Source organism: Pteronotus mesoamericanus, unplaced genomic scaffold (assembly GCF_021234165.1).
Source record: "Pteronotus mesoamericanus isolate MK-2021 breed Mesoamerican mustached bat unplaced genomic scaffold, CSHL_Meso_final contig_2, whole genome shotgun sequence".
Classification (NCBI taxonomy): domain Eukaryota; kingdom Metazoa; phylum Chordata; class Mammalia; order Chiroptera; family Mormoopidae; genus Pteronotus; species Pteronotus mesoamericanus.
The window spans coordinates 26866652-26881222 of NW_026555084.1; the positions used below are offsets into that span (position 1 = coordinate 26866652).

The window sequence follows — 14571 nt, forward strand, 5'->3', positions numbered from 1 at the left end:
TCTGGACTGCAGGTTACTTTTCACAAATACAAGGAAAAATGTTACCAGTTTCTTTTAAAGGACTGATGTTCAAATGGGAGGACACCAGAGAAATTAATCATTCAATTCTTATTTGTAGGAGCAGATTCCCTGTAACTTGTAAATTATCTTGATTTACGGCAAATCATTATTGTATTCATAAATACTGGAAAATTGGTGAACAACATGAAATAATGACACCCCAAAATAATTTTATAACTGCAGGTGTGCAAATCGTGACATGTGGGAGATGACTCAAAGGATAATGGGGAATAAAACAGTTTAGAAAGGGTCACGTAAAGGGGGAAGGGATGAGGGCACACCCCCCCACCGTCCAAGAGGTCTGTAAAACCGCCTGTCGCTTACAGGCAGACGCAGCGGTCCGGCACGGGCAGCACAGTCAACAGCTACATTTAAACAAGCAAAGGCAAAATGCTCCATAATTTACAACAACCCAATCACATTGCTCATTCTTTTGAGGTTAAATGCTACTGACATAAGCTACACCTGAATCCAATCAGTGCAGAGACGTTGAGAAGATTCACACGAAAGGACTAAATTTGTCACAAATGGGTTGGTTTCCGATCTTAATGTAACCAAGTTGCTTTACTCTGACCTCCATTGAACAAATCAACTTAATGGGCACTAGGAGTGCTATAAAACTTAACAATGGAGTGATTTTTAACTTTTAAAATATAGTTATGAAGCAAAATGTTGGATAGCTTCTACAATACTGGAAATCAAATTAAATCTAGATGTTTTTTAACAGTCTTGACAGATATAATCCTAGTTACCATGTAAATTTATGGTAAGCTGCTGTGATATTAGCCACAGGTGCTACTTTTAATATATGAGCTGCATCTGGCTGGGAATAGAATTTCTCAGAGGACTGAAAATGACCTCACTATCAGACAATGGAAGGGAAAAAAACAAGACCACTGTGGCATATAAAGAGCTGAAGATGTGGTCCACGACTAAATATTTCACATAAAATTCATTTTAACTCTGCAGTTGTAGATTAAAGAATATTATGTTTTCAATATTTAAGAGGCGTAGATATATTTCAACCAAATATCCAAAAGATTAAGCATGTAAGACAGTTATGAATACCCTGGCTACGTATATAATACTAGTTTTCAGACCTTTGATCAAGGTTGGAAAAAATGATGCACTAAGACTTGAAAAGAAAATTATTTCATGGTTCCCAAGCACACGACATGATTAGACACCACCAAGCATACCAAACCAAGATGTAACAATTACCGATCTCTAAGCAGCAGCCACTCTCCAGTGCCTGGCCAACGTCACTGGTTATGTTTTTAAAGTTCTTTGGAGTCACTCATCACACCCAAGAAAACATTCTCAGGGGGTGAAATTTTTAAAAATCACTACAAGTAATTACTATTCTGAGTCTGAGAACCAGCAATATCAACCAGACACAAGTACAAAGAGAAAATATAAATTTCTCCTACCTATCCAATCAACAATAAAAAGATAAATATGTATAAAACCCAGAAGTGTTTCCTTTTAAGAAGCCCTTCCTGGACTGCGTGTAAGCCATCACTGGCCAGAGAACTGGCAAGTGTGGAAATGTGATAGAGGATTTGCAAAGATTTAATTTCCTATGAAATAACTCTTCCTGAATTAAACCAGCCTCTTTATCTGAAAAATAAAAATCTCTAAAAGAGAAACATTTCTATGAAAATATTCCCTACATCACTGCACTAAGCTGTGAGAATAACAGCTACAAAGCTCTATAATGCTAACATCTTTCTTCTGACCTTCTCAAGTAACTGGAAGGGCTTGATTGTTTTAGCTTCAACAGATCAATCTAATCTAGGCAATGATTTCTATTTACATTGTTTTTAAACAAGTAAATGGATCTATGCACGATCTCAATAGGCATCAAGATCCTGAGTATCCTCAGCAAGAACCTGGTATGACTCCCTCTGCGATCAACCAATAGCATTTACACGGAGCATTGAGACAAAGTGGGCTCATAAAGCCTCATCTGTGAAGATGGTTAGTTACTGTGGAAAGGTATTGGCTAAATTAAATACAGCCTCTCCCTTCAGTGGACTATTATATATATCCCACCATTAAAAAATCACGAAGCAAAACGTTTTACTGACAGGGAAAAATGTTCACCACACATTAAGTTAAAATGCAACTGACCAAAAACAAAACCTACAATATGATCTCAAATATATGTTAAATACATACGTATATACATGAATATTCACAAAACACACATTCACACATACTGTTTTTTAAGTGAATAGAAGAATTATAGGTATTATATTTTTTTCTTCTTTGTACTTTTCTGTGTTTTCCATACTATAAAACATATTATGCAATCATAAAAAAAGTTCTATTTATTAACAAGCTAAACATACCATTCCTGTAAGATTGGGAGGCCGGCCTGATCTCTGTAGTGTATGAGTAATCCATAAACATTAAACCCTTCTGTTTAACACTTGCAGTTTTAAACAAATAGGAAGATGGAGAAGACTCATTCTCAAGTTCACATAACAGAATCATACGTTAAGACACTAAGAATTACAGTGGCCTCTCTATTCTACACATCTGTATCCACAGCCGTATGGTCAGTAGCTCAGAAAGCTGGGGTCTCTCAATGCATGACAAGTTTATCTTCTCTCTACAGAGTTCTGACTTGCAGAGTAAAGTTTTCAGCTGCTTTCTGCAGACTAATCTGGAAGTGACTTTCTACTCTAGATAGAAGCTGAACTCCAATCTGTAATCAACTTCGGACAAATAACTGATCATCCAAGTATTAGAAACGAATGTTTTCAACGCAGGGCATGGGGAAGAGACCGCGCAGCAATTTACAAGTCAAATTCCTATCAGCAGCTGACCACCCTTTCCTTCAAAACATGCAAAGAACACGGAGCCCCCTTTAAGACCTCCAAATTCAACATTTTTTCCTAAACAAAGAAACAGACTTGATTTTGAACACAGAGTTGTTCATTCAGAGGTTTAGAACATTACAAGACAACGACAGTCCACACCCTGAAGTATTCTGCAACCTTCAAAGTACAGACTTGGGTTAGAGGAGGAGATCTCCCTTCCAGGGTAGGAAGTCTGGCCTTGGGAGGATGGCCCCTGCCTGCTACCTCTAAGTTGAAGCAGGTTCCTTAACTTCCCATTAGCAAAACGTGGTTACCAACCCTAACCTTGCATGGCTTCTGTTATTTCATAGGTCACCTAACAAAGAGCTACGAATGCCTCATAGACCATTAGTTCAAAAAACACTTTGAGACTCTCCAAACTGTCACAAAGAAAACTGAGTTGGTTGCACTTCAGGTAAATGATGCAAAATTAAGAGTTATCTGTACACAGCCCTGGCTGGTGTGGCTCAGTGGACCGAGTGCCCACCTGCAAACCAAAGGGTCACTGAATCAATCCCCAGTCAGGGCACAGGCCGGGTCTGGTTGGCGGGCCAGGTCCCCAGCGGGGGATGCTCAGGAGGAAACCACAAGGTTTCTCTCCTCTTTCTCCCTAACTTTCCCTCTCTGTAAAAATAAATAAATAAAATCTTGTTCTAAAAAAAGAGTTACCTGTACACAGAATGACCTTTAAGCAACATTTTAATATCGAAATCTCCAAAGTAATTCCAAAAAAATGTATCCAATAAATTGTTAAACTTTTCTAGCTAGAATGCACCAAGTTATGGTTTAAAACAAAACAAAACAAAACAAAAACCTGCCAAGACTGCTGGACCATAGTCGCAGAAAAGGAGAGGGAGGGGAAAAAAGGATCGGAGGTGAAAAGAACTGTCTGGAAACAAATGAGTGCCTAATCGAACAGGCCTGTGGCAGCCTCCCAGTGCAATACGTGGGGGAGCCTTGGCCGACTCTTCCATGAGCCCTCAGGACACCAAGATTCACAAGACTGGCTGTGGGTAGCTGAAGCCGTGGGGCCCATATGCTAAGTGCCAACCTCGGGCTCTCATCATTGGAGGCAATTTACTGGAGATGCCACAAGCGGCTCATTTCCCTGATACTTCAAATCTGCCTGCAGAGCAAAGGCACAACCACTGCTGCTCTTCCGAACTCCAGATCATCCCGTCACACACCACGACTGGGAGGCCAAGTCAGCTGGTCGCCATCAGGAGCCATCTGCGTCTAGGAGTAAGGAAATGAGGGTGAGGAAGTCCCCGGTGAGAAAGGGTTTTAGGTAGTAACCTGTAGGAGACGAAAAGATGAAAAACACTGTTTCCTCCAGGCTCAGGACACTGACTAGGACCACCTACCGTGAAAACAATCAAGCGACCTCATGCACTAAACACTGGGTTTACTAAACAGTGGGTAATACTGGGCTGAGACGTACGCAAGCACAACCCAAGCCTCTGCCCTCGAAGAGCTTCTATCTTCGCTGGAGAGAAATACAGTGGCAACATCCTGATGCTGCCGCTGGTTCATTGTCAACTTAGGCAAAACATTTCACTCCTGGACCTCGGCTGCCTCATCCCTTCTAGTCCTAATGCTCGCAGGGTCATTATCAAGACAAGGCTGGAGGAACATCACAAACAAGATAATCCAACAGGCTGAACTCTAAATGGGAAAAAGAGACAACAGACTGATGTCTGTGGCTATCAGGATCTGCTGAAGGCAGCTCCGCTTCCTCTCCAGGCTGGCCTGCCCCGCCCCCCAGCCATCCTTGCGATGGCCACTGTGACCTGCATGCTGCTTAAGCCAGCCGTCATCTGTTGGTGCTCATCTTACGTGAAGTCTCTGCAGAACTGATCCCTCCCTTCTTTGTAAGGCAGCATCGTGTTTTGCATTCTGTGATACAGCACTGCCTGACTCTCGTCCCATTTCACTAACAGGCTTTTCTGCCTCCTGCCAGTAACTCCTTTCCTGTCCAGCCTCTGAATGGACTGAGGCCCAAGCCCTCCTCTTCTCACACGACAAGTTACACCTGAGTGACAGCATCTGGTACCTTGGCTTTCTTCTTTCCACACCTATGACTCCCCAATTACCTCCAACCCAGATCTCTGCTGACAGTTCCTAACTCAGACGTGAAGCTACCCCTCTGAAGCTCACATTTAGGTGTCTCACAGCAAATCACACTTAGCAGTGCCCAAACCAGAAATCCTGACCCTTGCGCCCCATCCTGTCCCTCTCCCACAATTCCCCCATTCAGTAAATGTCACTTCCGGTCACCCAGTTCCTCCAGGCCCTAAACCTGGGAGTCATTCTTTTAAAACCCCTCTTCTTCCTCATAACCCATCACCACTCCTCCCTAGCGAAACTTTGGTTTTCTCCTAATGTTTACATTTTCCATGATCCCTCTGGTTCCCGTTCATTTAAATCCCAAAATACAGCTCCAGCCTGTACCCCTCTTTGCTTCCCCTGTCACTGCCCCAGTCTATAACCTCCTAGCGATGATGTCTCACCTGGACGAATGCAGCAGGCTCCTTACTATTCTCTCCTTCTGACTTTTACGCCCAACACCTCCACTCCTCCTCTGAGTCCTAGGATTGGTCTTTTTAAGAAAATGCATCAGCCCTCCCCCCACCACCTTCCATTAGGCAGTCTATTTTTGGAGGGACTGCTCTGTTGAAAGTCTGGCGATGGCCTTTCCCTATCATTGCCTGCTCTTTCCTCCATCCCTCCGCACCTCCATGATCGTGCGCATGAATGTCCTGGCTGATGCTCTCAAGGGCACCGACAATGCCAAAAGGACAGGCAAATGCCAGGTTCCCATGCGACCACGCTCCAAAGTCACTGTACAGTCTCTAACTGTGATGATGAAGCCTGGCTACATTGCCAAACTTGAAATCATTGGGGATCACAGAGCTGGGAAAATTGCTGTGAACTTCATGGGCAGGTTAAACAAGTGTGGAGTGGTCAGCTCCAGATTTGAGGTGCAACTCAAAGATCTAGAAAAAAATGCAGAGAAACCTGCTCCCACCATGTACTGACAACTTTAGCTGGCATCACGGACCAGGAAGAAATGAGGCAAAAACACACAGGACAGAAAATCCTGGGATTCTTTTCCTAGGATGCAATACATATGCGCAAATAAAATACCTCAATGGGAAAAAAGAAAATGATGCATCAGCTTCCTGCTTCCTTAGCGAGGCCTTCCCTGACCGCTCTCCTCAAACGGATTAGGCCTTCCCATTATCCCCCTACAGCACGGCTCTGCTGGACCGGCAGCACGCCCGTTGGCAAACAGCAGGCACTGCCAGGGGTCAATGCCCAACTCCACTGCTAACTAGCAGTGGGGCCTCGGTCAAGTCACCAAACCTAAAACTGTTTCCTCATCTGTAAAAAATGTTATCTACTTCACAGGATTTTGTAAGGATTAAGTGAGTAAATACATGCAAACTCCTCACGATAGTCTGGCCCATAAGTATTGTGTGTTCTCCACCTCAAGTCAAGTCTCAGTCCGTCACCATTTATCCCCCATACCCTTCACTGCCTCCCTCCCCCTGCCACCCCAGCAATCACCACAGTGTTATCTGTGTCCGTGAGTTTTTTTCTTTTTCTTTTTTGCTCAATCCCCTCCCCGACCCAGTCTGGACCCAACAGCTGTCGGCCTGCTGTGAGTCTGTCACTATTTGGCTTGTTAGTTCATTTTGTTCATTAGATTCCACGAGTGAAATCACATATTTATCTTTCTCTGACTGGCTTATTTCACTTAGAATAGTGCTTACCAGGTCCATCCATGCTGCAGCAAACAGTAAGATTTCCTTTATTTCCTTTATGGCTGAGTAGTATTCCACTGTGTAAATGGACCACAGCTTTCTTTATCCACTAATCTACTGATGGCCACTTGGGCTGCTTCCAAATCTTGGCAACTGTAAACAATGCTGCAAGCTGCAATGAACATAGGGGTGCATTACATTCTCTTGAATTAGTGTTTCGTGTTTCTTCGGGTTTAGTCCCAGAAGGGGAATCACTGGTTCATAAGACTGTTCCATTTTTAATTTTTTGAGGTAACTCCACACTGCTTTCCACAGTGGCTGCAGCAATCCACATTCCCACCAGTAGTGCACAAGGGTTCCCTTTTCTCCACATCCTCACCAGCACTTGTTTGCTGATTTATTGATAACAGTCATGTTGACAGGTATGAGGTGATAGCTCTCTGTAGTTTAAATTCGTATTTCTCTGATGATTAGTGACATTGCACATCTTTCCAAATGCCTATTGGCCACCTGTATGTCCTCTTTGGAGGAGTGCCTATTCAGGTCCTTTGTGCATTTTTTTATTGGATTGTTTGGGGTTTTGGTGTTGAGTGTCATATTCTTTATAAATTTTGGATATTCTCCCATTCAGTGGGATGTCTTTTCATTTTGTTGATGGTTGCTCTTGCTGGGCAAAAAGTTTTTTGTTGGATGTAGTCACATTTATTTTTTCTTTTGTTTCCTTTGCCTGAGGAGACGTATCAGAAAAACACTGCTATGAGAAATGTCTGAGATTTTACTGCCTATGTTTTCTTTCAGGATTTGTATGGTTTTGAGTCCAACATTTAAGTCTTTAATGTATTTTGTGTTTATTTCTGTGTATGGTGTAAGAAGATGGTCTAGTTTCATATTTTTACATATGCCTGTCCAACAGTCCCAACATCATTTATTGATTAGACTCTCTTAATCCTATCATATACTTTTGCCTCATTTGTCAAATTTAATTGACTATAAAGGTGTGGTTTTATTCCTGGGTTCTCTATTATGTTTCATTGATCTATAACGTCTGTTTTTATGCCAGTACCATGATATTATCTTGATTACTATGGCTTTGTAGTATAGTTTGATATCAGGTAACACGATTCTTCCAGCTTCGTTCTTCTTTCTCAAGATTGTTGTTGCTATTTAGGATCTTTCATCATTCCATATAAATTTTCAGAGTATTTGTTTTAGTTTTGTGGACTACACCATTGGGATCTTGATAGGAATTGCACTGAAGCTATAGACTGCTTTGGGCAGTATGGGCATTTTAATTATGTTAATTCCTCCTAACCATGAACATGGTATATGCTTCCACTTATTTGTATCTTCTTCAATTTCTTTCTTCAGTGTCTTATAATTTTCCAAATATAGGTCTTTTACACCCTTGGTTAAATTTATTCCTAGGTATTTTATTCTTTTTGAGGCAATTGTGAATGGGATGGTTTTCTTACCTATCTGATAATTCATTACTGCTGTATAAAAATGCAACTGATTTCTGGACATTTATTTTGTATCCTGCTACTTTACTAAATTCAATTATCGGTTCTAGTAGTTTTTTTTGGTGGCATCTTTGGGGTTCCCTATATATAGTACTAAGTCATCTGCAAATAATGACAATTTTACTTCTTCCTTTCCAATTTGGATGCCTTTCATTTCTCATTTTTATCTGACTGCTGTGGCTAAACTTCCAGTACTAAGTTGAGTAAGAGTGGTGATAGCAGACATCCCTGTCTTGTTCCCGATCTTAAGGGGAATGCCCACTGAGTATGATGTTGGTTGTGGGCTTCTCCTATTGGCCTTTATTATGTTGAGATATGTTCCCTCTATTCCCACTTTGCCAGGAGTTTTTATCATAAATGGGTGCTTAATTTCATCAAATGCTTTTTCTTATTGATATGATCATGTGGTTTTATATCCTTTATTTTGTGATGTATGACATTTATTGATTATTGGATATTGTACCAACCTTGCATTCCCAGAATAAATCCTACTTGACCATGGTATATGATCTTTTTAACATATTGCTGGGTCTGGTTTTGTAATATTTTGTTAAGGACTTTAGCATCTATGTTCATCAGGAATACTGGCCTATAATTTTCTTTCTTTGTAGTGTCTTTATCCAGTTTTGGAGTTGGGATGATGCCAGCCTTGTAAAATGAGCTTGGGAGCCTTCCCTCCTTTTGAATTTTTTGGAATAGTTTGAGAAGGCTAGGTGTTAGTTCTCCTTTAAATGTTCAGTAAAATTCACCTGGAAAGCCATCTAGGATTTTTGTTTGTTGGAAGCTTCACTTTTAGTAGTTGTAATCTGTCTATTCAGATTCTCTGATTCTTCCTCATTTAGTTTTGGAAGATTTTAGGTTTCTAAAAATTAATCCATTTCATCTAGAGTGTCCAATTTGTTGGCATATAGTTGTTCATATTTTCTTGCAGACCTTTGAATTCCTTTTGGTGTCAGTTGTTACTTCTTTTTTATTTCTGATTTTATTTATTTAAGTCCTCTCTCTCTCTTTTTCTTTTTTTTTGATGAGTCTGGTTAAAGGATTGTCAATCTTATTTATGTTTCCAAACAACCAGCTCCTGGTTTCACTGATTTTTTTCTTTCTTTTTCTTCACTGTTGTTCAAGTACAGTTGTCTCCATTTTCCCACCATCACATTCCCTTGCCCCATCACCGACCTTTTGTATTGTTTTTTAGACTCTATTTTTATTATTTCTGCTTTGATCTTTACTATTTCCTTTGATCTTTATTATTTTGCTTTGGGCTATGTTGTCCCTTTTTTCCCCAAGTTCCTTCAAGTGTAACAATAGATTGAGATTTTTCTTATTTTTTGAGGTAGGCCTATAATGCTATAAATTTCCCTCTTAGGACAGCTTTTGCTGTGTCCCCATAGGTTTTTAGATTATTGTGTTCTCATTTTCATTTGTTCAAGGTATCTTTTGATTTCTTCCTTGATGTCATTGTTAACCCATTCATTGTTTAGCAATATGTTGTTTATCCTCCTTGTCTTTGTGTGTTTTTCAGTGTTTTTCTTGTGACTGATTCTAGTTTCATATCATTATGGTCAGAGAAGATGCTTGATATGATTTCAGCTTCCTCCCAAGAGCCACAAACCACAGACTCTCCTCATACAACTCTAGTCCATGCCTCCCTCCTTCCACAGGAGCCCAGGGTAAATGGTGGTGAACAAAAGTTTGTGTGTTGGCCCTTTAAGAGGGTGTCTGTGTCTCTAGGAGACCCCCACCTCTCCCTGGTGAACAGAAACCCAGCTGCTTTTCATAGCCAGATGTCATGTGGGTGCCTCTTCCCAGCTCTAGTGTTCTGGGCTGGGGAGCTGGCTTGGGGGTTAGACCCCACGCCTCTCAGGGAGAACCCCCCACAGCTGAGATATCACTCCGGAAGCTCGGCCGCTGCCCACAGGAATGGGGCCAGCCCTTTTTGTAACGCTGCCCTTCCTACCAATCTTGATGTGGCTTCTTCTGTAAATCCTTGGATATAAGACTTCTCTTCAGCTAGTCTTCAGCTGGCTATTTGGGATGATTGTTCTATAATTTAGCTGTAAGTCCAGTTTGGTCCTGGGAGCAGGTGAGTGAAGCTTCTACCTACTCTGCCACCATCTTGGACCTCCCCTATAAATATTCTTTAAACATTAGCTATTAGGAATTTCCTTAATGGCACTTATCTCACTTTGCAATTATATATTCATTTTTTTCTTTGTTTATGCTCTCCCTTCCCTACTATACTCTGAGCCCCATGAAAATGGGGACAATATCTGCTTTGCTCACCACTGTACACCAGTGTCTAGCAGAGTACAGAGCCTATATTAAGTGTGCAGTAATTATTTATTAGTATTGAGTATATAAGAGTCAGGAAAAATTTTCTAGAAGTGAGTGGACTGTGGAAAGATGGGGCAGGACAGGTGGGATGCAGCACAGGAAGGTGAAGAACAGTTGGCATTAACGAGGAAAAGAACTGACCTGAGACATTGGGGGTCTTGGCTGCAGTTCCAACATAGTGGTCACTAATGTTCTGTGCTCCCCCTCTCTGAGACTCAGTTTCCCCGCTTCTTCAGTGAGAGGAAGGACCTCTCAGGTATCTTACAGTTCTAATCTCTCACAGAGTAAAGAGGCTTCTTACAGAGAAGCAATGAGAGGCAGGATTAGGGCCAGAGTGTGGGCGGCTTTGAAAGCCTCTGAGAAGATGATATGAGATATAATGAAAAAGAACATGGATTTTTCTGAGCAAAGACCAACTTGGTCACTACAAAGCAGCTTGCAGGCCACAGCAGGCCAACAGGACCTAGAGGACAAAGGTCCTCTAGACCTTTGAGTGAGAAACTCCCACAGCAATTCCGGGGCAGGGGGTACACCCAGACCAAAAGCAGTCTTGGTGACAGACACTAAACAAAGACCAATCAGTTCTTGGTGACTGGTGACCAAAATAAATCTTCAGTTTCAGGTCTGGGTGCTTGAGAGGATGGTGGTACTGCTGAGAGAAACAAGAAAGTTGGAGGCAAGACAGAAAGACAAAAGTTGGCTCTCAGATGCTCTAAACCGGAGGCGACACTAAACCCAGAGAGAGCACAGAGGCCCTGGCTGCCAGGCTTCAGCCCAGCCGCTGCACCAACCTGAGCACCCTTGCCTCCCCAACACAGTACCAATCTGATGTGCCCTCTTCCTCCCTGACCTTGACCTACGCCAGCTGCTGACTCTTCCTTAGCTCTTCGCCTCAAAAACAAAACAAAACAAAAAGCAGACCTTTGAGGACCAACTCAAAATTCCTCTTTCTCCAGGCCACCATCCTGGAAATACACCTCCCTCAGCTTATTACTACATTAACATCTGGTTAACAGAGCAATTTTAAAAATCAGCTATCCTGTACAATGCAGATGTGCCACCTCCCCAATGAAAAGGGCAGAAATAGAATCATGTACTTCTTTGGGATCTTCCTCCTCCTACGCCGTCAGCCCAGAACAGTGTTAGTATCTTAGTGGTTGCCACTAATATGGAGGGCTAGGACTGCTAGCTCTTCATGGAGAGCCCACAAGGCTCCCAGCTCAGCCCTGGCTGGGTCTGCTCCAGGCGCCTGGTACTTGTCCACAGCCAGGGATGCAATGACAAGGACAGGTCACAAGAAGTCAGTTTGATGAACAATATGGGAGAAGGCCACAACTCTGCCTTGCCAGCTGAATGACCAGAAGCAAACAGATACATTAGTGGTACTCACTGTTTCAATGGGATAGAATTTAATGATACAATTAAATGAACTCTGTTTGCTCAGCAATGATACTTGGGTCACTCCTAAACAAGCACAGCTTTGTTGTAGCTGGTGAGTAATCCCTTTCTCAAATCCACTTAAGACAGAAAAGTGATCCAACAGGTAGTCCTTTGAAAATAAGGTATCTCCTAGGAAAAATAAATAAATAAAAAATAAAAACAAAAATACTTTTCTGTATCGCAACAGGATCTAAAAATGTCGCTGTATGAACGAGAGATGTGAGTTCCTACTGAATGTGACATGACCCAGTGTGACCTCACGCAATCCCATGATCTCAGCCTGGTTCGGTGTCCGCTGTAAAACTCAGTGAATTGGTTAGAATGGCCCATTCCAGCCTGGATCAGAAGGGTAATGTGATGGTAAATTATCTGCAAAACAGGGGAGAGGATGTGCTGCTTTATTTAAAAGGATGTAGAAAAAAAAGCAGAGCACAGAGAGCTCAGAGACAGGGGAGAAGGCCTTCGCCCACCTGTCCACACTGGGGGGCTGAGTCACTCCTGAGGGCAGGGGTAACTGGTCATGGCCCCACCACAGAGGCGTAAGTGCAGCCCTGCATTTGCTGCTGGGGAGAGGTGACCAGCTGATAAGGCCACTCCATCAGGACCCAATACCCAATTTTTTAAATTGATTTTTAGAGACAGAGAGGAAGGGGGAGAGAAAGAGAAACACTGATTTGTTCTTCTACTTATTTATGCATTTATTGGCTGATTCTTGTATGTGCTTTGACCTGGGATGGAAGCCACACCCTTGGCATATCGGGACAACACTCTAACCAACTGAGCTACCCAGCCAGGGCAACACCCAGTATTTTAAAACAGCCAAATGCAAGTTTCTATGTCACGGCCGTAATGCACCAAAACTCTGCTGACAAAGCTTGCTGTACAAACCTGAACGCTACTGACAATGGCTGTGCTGAAGCAATGGGCTGGCATACCAAAGAAAAACAGAAACAGAGCAGAAAAGCCCAAGACCAAAATACTTTTAAGTTATTATTTAAGGTCTCCTTTAAATTATTGTCTGTAATTATTGAGCCAAGCAGTCCTTTGTTATTAATTCATGTTCAACCTATTTAAGCGGTACCAGCAACACAGGCTGAAAACAAATGCCTCAGTAATTTCCTAACTTTTGAGTGTTATTTTCTTGTCAGTTAAATTTAAAGCAACCCATTTGTGACCACATTATACCAAGTTAATCTCATCTAAAGTGCTTCACAAACCCTAACAGCTACACTAAGGTTTTACACTAATGAAGGCAATTTACATAAATGAAATTTATGTCAATGCATTTCATGACAAATTTTTTATTTTATAATGATTATAGTACTTATATGATAACATCTGTTGATATTCACAGTCTAAACCTGGCAAAGATTTAAACCCACATTTTCCATGCATCATGTGCATTATCTGTGAAAAGTAATAAAAAAAAGCAATGAATGCATTAATCATACCAATATCATCTGCAAAGCATAAATCTGAAATACCTTTCACGTCAGCTCAAACTGCTTTCTATTTTTTACACACCCGATTTTACACCATCTGTAAAAGGGCAAGACAAAGACTGTTGAGGAAATTATATTTCTTGGCTGTTTGACTTTTACAAAATACTCAGGCTAAGTTCTGTAAACAGAAGATTTACTATACGACTAAGAAAAAACGATGCAGTTATAAGTCCATTTTTATTAAGAGGACGGTATAATGACCACAGCATTCTCCCACTGCTGTGTGGTGTCCTATTTGCATTTTTGACACCTGTTTTACATTTCCCCCCTGTCTATCTAATGCATGTGTTTTTACAAATACACATCAAGTCTAAACCTGCTCTCTAACCTGAACTGCAGAAGCAAGACTCCAAATGGTGGCATTTCTGACTCTAATTTCTCTACCCAGGTGAACACCAGCACTGCCGTCCCCGCCACCACCTGGCAAGGGCAGCACGGGCCTGCCCCCGCCTTCCACCCCAGCTTCATTTCACCCAGACACAGCCTGTTTCCGGGCGCTGCCAAGGAGGGTGGGCCCCCCTCCAGTGCCGGGCAACCCAACAGGCAGATGAGGCACAGAGTCAGGGCCCCGGCCAGGCACCAGTACCAGAGTAACTCGCAAGTGAACACTGACATGAATACACCACCCAGGCATTTTTAATAGCCTCTCAAACCTTAGGTGAAGTTTGCTCAAATGTTGAGTGTCTCCATACACGATAACCAAGGACACTTTCTCAGGTTTCTAGGTTGCTGTGGTTACAGAGGGCCTGTGCTAAGCACAAGCTGCTGTGTGTGATAACAATACAAGTTTTCACTTTCCCCAGCTCCCAGACACACAGACATCAGCCTATATGTTAAAAGCAAAACATGGACACCTTCTGATCTATGTGCTGCGTAAGCCTGGTGACCGTTCTCTCTGGGGGAGCTTCCCTTCCCTTGCCAGGCACAGTGAGTTTCCGCTTTTAAGGTACGACATTTATAGTACTGCATTTCTGATTCATAACTCTGATGTGCACCATGCTTTGGTGCACAACAATAAGCAATGAACCTGAACTGATTCGTTCCTCATGAGAGGTGATAAGACCTCCACTACGTCCCGCCG

General features: G+C 42.2%; 1 protein-coding gene and 1 pseudogene across 4 annotated transcripts in view; one reads left to right on the plus strand and one right to left on the minus strand.

Annotated features, from left to right (window-relative positions):
• The window catches only part of PCBD2 (pterin-4 alpha-carbinolamine dehydratase 2), a 55645-nt gene that overhangs the window by 26907 nt on the left and 14167 nt on the right, over window positions 1-14571 (minus strand). The gene's annotated exons all lie outside the window — the stretch shown is intronic.
• LOC129066748 (40S ribosomal protein S15a-like) lies at window positions 5666-6045 on the plus strand (annotated as a pseudogene).